The sequence below is a fragment of the Acomys minous genome (assembly GCF_964271855.1).
Source record: "Acomys minous genome assembly, chromosome: 5".
NCBI classification, from domain to species: Eukaryota; Metazoa; Chordata; class Mammalia; order Rodentia; family Muridae; genus Acomys; species Acomys minous.
The window spans coordinates 52,132,236-52,138,316 of NC_140494.1; positions in this window are offsets into that span (position 1 = coordinate 52,132,236).

Here is a 6,081-nt window from a genome sequence, read left to right on the forward strand (position 1 = left end):
TGTGGCACCTTCACCAAACATGTCTTGGACAGTGAGTTCCCAATTCTTCCTAACCTGGCTACAGTGTGTAAGTCCATTATGCATATCTTGTACATAATTGTTTTAAAGGATACTATTTTGTGTATTCTATGTGCCTGTAGTGTACATTGCAATATTATATTAAAAGTAAGATCTGCATATCAATGATACAATCAACTACCCAAGTGTCATGCCAACAAAAACTCCAAATAAATGTTGAACAGTGCAAAAAAGAATTTAAGACCCGAAAGTAGAAATAAAAATCAGTAAAGAAAACCCAACCTGAATGAAATCTCTAAGTGAAAAAAAATGTAGCAACTTGAACAGGAATCAGAGATTCACTTCTCACAAACAGAATACAAAAGATGGCATGAATAATCTAAAGAACTGAAGACAAGGTAAAAGAAATAAATACCTAAGTCACTGAAAATGTTAAATTAAAAAATAATTCAGGTGCAAATCATCTAGGAAACCTGGGTCACTATAAAAAACAATTCTAATAATAAATGGAAGAAGAATAATCCCAGGTTAAAGGCACAAAAATATTTTCAGTAAATTCAAATAACAAAATTTGCCTAATCTAAAGGAGATTCATATCAATGTATGAGAAGCATAAAGGAAACAAAATAGATTAGGCTAGAAATGAGTTTCTCCTTGGAACCTAACAATCAAATCAGTACACTTACAGAAGAAGTAATACTAAAAACTTCAAGGAATAAGAGCAAGTAACATATGATGGTAGATCTGAGACTCTAAAACTAGGGGAGCCTGGATAGATAGTCTATAAACTCTGAGAGATCACTGATGCCAGTCAATGCCAGTCAAACCTAAGAACAAAAAGAAGAAAAGACCAAATCTAAGATTGTTCAGTTAAAGCAAGCAAGCTGTATTTTAGGTATACCCAGGACAGGCCAGTTGGCTCTCTCACCCTAAGTTATAATTTGACAGAGCACTCATTGCTGGCTTCTTGATGTTCTTTCTATAAAACAGGTAAGTTGTTCATAGGAGAGAGCGTTGGCTGTTATAAATATTTTTAAAAAATACAATGAAACATATAGAAAATGGTTAAGTATATACATCGACTCAATGGAGTCACAACTTTCGTGTAGGTTGAAAAACATGTTTATCATTATATTTGTAAAAAAAAGAAATTTATTCTTCAGTCCAAATAAAAACTAACTTGCAAGAACTTAGCCCAAGACAATCAGGAGCTTATTTGTTAACAAAAAACAGAAACTTTAACCTGTACAGGAGAAACAGAAACTTATAAATATATTAAATGTAAACAAAGCCCTTAAGATGCAAGGTATTTTTCCGGTTTTTGTCTTCCACTAACTTGCAAAGTATATTGCTCACTGATAAAGCAAAAATTTCAGCCACAGGAGATGCAGAAAGAAAGACATCCCAAGGTAAAACAAAATTCGAGCAGTACCTATCTACAAATTCAGCATTCAAGCAGTGTTAATGTCAAATGGAATTTTCAACAAAATATACACCAAAGAAAATACAAAGAATAAATATCTGACATTAGAAAATCAAAAGAGGTGGGGAAATCACCACAACAACCTAATAAAGGAAGCAACAAACACTTACAGTTGACAACTCTCAACATTAATGATCGTGATTCTTCAATGAAAACACACAGACTAACACAATAGACAAAGACAGGATCTATGCATCCAAGAAACACATCTGAACATGAAGGTTTAAACATGAATTGCTATAAAACATGGAAAATATTGTTTGCAAAATGTCCATGAAAAGCATGATTAAGTACCCATTTTTCTATTTGACAAAATAGACTTCAAACGAAAACTAATCAGAAAAGATAAAGAAGAACACTATATACTCATGAAAAGAAAAATCCACCAGTATGACATTTTAACTTTTAACATATGCATCAAATAAAAAAGCCCTTTAGTTTATATAAAGAAACACCACTACTTCTTAAATTGCTTATTTACCCTGGCACCCTGTCCATGGGTGACTTCATTACCCAACTCTTGAAAATAAACAGGTCATCTACACAAAAACTAAATAGAGATATTCTGGAACAAACAAACAGAAGACATTAAACAAATGGACTTAAAGTATTTAGTGAATATTTTGCCAAAAGACAAAACAATATACCTTCTTATCACCTCATTGAACTTTCTCCACAACTGACCACAAATTCAGAAACAAAGAAAGTTAAGAAGTTTTCAAAGTTGGTTCTGTAAGCGTTAGACCAGCTTATAGTTCCCCTGATAGTAAATAAACAAAACCTTTCCTCACATTCTCTCTATAATTAGTCATCATTTGTGTTCTTGGTGACATTTACTTTGCTTAAGATGGAATATCAAAGTAGTTTTAATTTAATTTTACCTGACAGCTAATTAATTATTGTTTTTCCTCTTTTTCCTTCCTTTTTGTTGTCTGGGGTTTTCCTACTGACGTACAATGCATATTGATCAAATTCACTCCTATTTCTTCCTATATTCTCTCCGTATCTTCCTTAACTCCATGTGTGTTCTTCCACCTGCTGGAAGGATGTCCATGGGTGTAGGATCATCTATTGCTACACTGATTGTTTCTCAGGAACTACACCCTTTAAGGAAATTGACTGTCCTTCACTGAGAAGACATCAATTGTTCATATTGAAGCTTATAGCTTCTCAATAGGAAGTCAGAACATTAATCCTTCATCCCACTAGTGCTAGGAAATTTGTTATGTTGTTCTTATAGGGATTGTGTGTATGCAGTCCTAACCACTGTGAATCAATGTATTACTGGCCCTGTTACATTAAATAAATGTTTTTGAATATTTATTCAAAAGCTCGATCTTCTGCTCTTTTCATCTTTATATCTCTTCCACAGTTCTTGATAAGACAAGGTGACAAGATATGATACATTTTAGATTAGAACTTCACAGTCTGCTTTTCTCTGAAGAACAACTTGTTTACCTCTGTGCTAACTGACAGCAGGTACAAAAATTGTTTCTGATGTTGTTTCAGAAGTGCACAAATGCATTTTTATAGAAATTGGAAATTAGGATCTTTCCTATCTGCACAATCTCATAGCACTGGGAATTGCAAGCATATCATATGACACAAGTCCTGAGGTTGATATTCACACACTCATATTTGCAATGAAATAACATTACTGACTGAGCTAATTTTTTTAGTACCTATAATTGGCCATTCTAATTCACAATTTGAGATACTACATATTCCCATTTAACTTGTGAGGAGAATCATATTTGTGGCAAGTGTATCCATTTTGTATATGGCCTATACATATCTTACAACAGACATCTATGGACACTATGTCATCCATTGAGGTACCAAAGTGACCATATTTCAGTAATGCTTTGGCAGTGATCCAAATCTGTAACACAATGTAAACATTGTTTATTTCACTGATTCTCATGAAAGTTCATCACCTTATATAACAACAATGAGTTCTATAGTTCTATAAAAATTTTTGAGAGACTACAATCAATAAATTTCACAGCAATTTATTGTAAATTGTATTCATTATCATTAGCAATTACCACTACTCTATTTCTTTAACTATTTTACAAGTTAAACTTTGTAAGTTTGTATCTAATAGAAAACATTCTTGCAGTAAATTTTGGAAGGGGACAAGATGGCAACGCACAGTAGGGACCTTGTCTAGAGGCCTGAGCAGTAAAGGCTATAAAACAGACTGAAGGGAACAACCAGGAGGGGCTCCAAACACCCCCAGTGTTTCAGATGGAAAACTCTGAGTTCGGAAGGGACAAACTTCTGACACCCTGCATTCCGCTGAATACAGGAGCAAGCACAGACACCCTAGGGAACAAGAGTCCACAGCAGCAGCAGCAGCAGCAGCAGCACCAGAAGCAGCAGCAGCAACACCAGCACCAGCATCAGTACCAGCACCAGCAATGGGAGCACTGCAAAACACTTGATCGAAATGGCCACTATCCAAAACACAGTCTTGGGGACTTCTCAGACTAAACAAGTAGGGAAGATAGAAAGATGCAACCACATTCATACCCACACCCACCCCAACTTGTCTGGAATTCCCCTGAGGTCAGGAACCACAAGTTCTGAGCACACTGCACTCTTTTTAGACCTGAAGCAGGATAGGTCCCCATGGATGCTAGGTGACATAGAATGGACAAATAAAAAAAACAGGAATACAGTGTTTGCCAAGCCAGTATATGAAGCAGCTGCCTTCCAAACGTACTAACCCAATGAATGACAGCTTAGAAATCCAAAGCCCTCTCAGCAGATGCCTAAAGGAAACGGTTAGAAGACAAACATCAAAAGCCAGGGCATAATGTCTCCACCAGAAAGCCTAGACATCAACAGATACCCTAAGGCAGCTGAATCTCAGGAACATTACCTTAAAACTACACTTATAAAGTTATTTCAGAATTACAAAGAGAAAATGAATAGATCCTTCCAAGAATTTCAGGAAATTACAAACGAACTGTGGCCATAAAGCAGAAACAAGAAGCCACAATCAAACAGGTGAAGGAAATGAATAAAGCAATTCAAGATGTTAAAGGTGGGATTAGACATCATTAAAAAAATCTCAAATTGAGAAAACCCTAGAAATGGAACAATTAGAGAAGAAAGCAGGAATCCAACAGACAATCCAACTAATTCCAAAAAATAGAGGAGAAAATCTCAGGGGCTAAAGAAACAACAGAAGAAATTGATACATCTCTCAATGAAAATATTAAAACAGAAAAATTTGTGACACAAAGAATCCAAGAAATCAATGACACCATGAGAAGGTGTAACCCCAGGATTATAGGAGTAGATGAAAAGGAGAATGCAAAGTCCCAAGGACCAGAAAGTGTTTTCAAGAAAATTATAGAAGAAAAGTTCCCCAACCTAAAGACAGAGATACCATTAAATATATAAGAGGCCCACAGAACACCAAATAGGCTAGACCAGAAAAGAAATTCCTCTCATCACATAATAATCAAAACACTAAATCTGCAGAAGAAAGAAAAGATATTAAAAGTAGGAAGGGAAAAAGGCCAAGAAATATATAAAGGCAGACACATCAAATTACATCTGACTTCTCAACAGAGGCCATTAAAGCCAGAAGGGCCTTGGCAGACACTAAGAGACCTAAGATCCAAGCCAGACTACTATATCCAGCAAATCTTTCAATCAACATAGATGGAGAAAACAATATATTACGTGACAAAACCAAATTTAAACAATATCTAAACACCAACCCAGCTATACAGAAGATTGTAGAAGGAAAACTCTATCACAATGAGGTCAACCACACAGTGTATAGATAACCTTGCAACAGCAAAGCTAAAAACAGTCAAGGCCACATACAATCACAACCAACTCCACAATAAAAGGATCTAACAACTAATGGTAATTAATATCTCTCAATATCAATGGCCTCAACTCTGCAGTAAAAACGCACAGACTAACAAAATGGATGCCAAAATAAGAGCTATCATTTAGCTGCATTCAAGAAACACATCTCAGCAACAAAGATAGACATTAACTGAGAGTAAAGGGCTGAAAAAGATATTCCAAGCAAACTGACCCATGAAGCAAACTGGAGTAACCCTTCTAGTATTAGATAAAATACACTTTCAAATAAAATTGATCAAGAAAGATGGAGAAGGACACTTCATTCTCATCAAAGGAAAAATCTATCAAGAGGATATTACTATCCTGAATATGCTCCAAATGCTAGGCAACCCAGATTAGTAAAAGAATACTTTTAAAGTTTAAATAACACACGATCCCAATAGTAGTGGTCTCCCATCTACACCCCACTCTCAACAATGGACAGATTGTCAAGGCAGAAACTAAATAGAGAAACAATTAAGCTAGCAGAGATCATCAATCAAATGGACATAACATACATCCACAGAACTTTTCACCCAAACAGAAAAGAATATATCTTTTTCTCCATACCACATGGAACCTTCACCAAAATTGATCATATGATCGGTCACAAAACAAGCCTCCACAGATAAGAAATAATTGAAATAGTCCCCTGCATCTTAGCAGACCAACATGAGCTAAAGATGAACATCAACAACAATAGCATT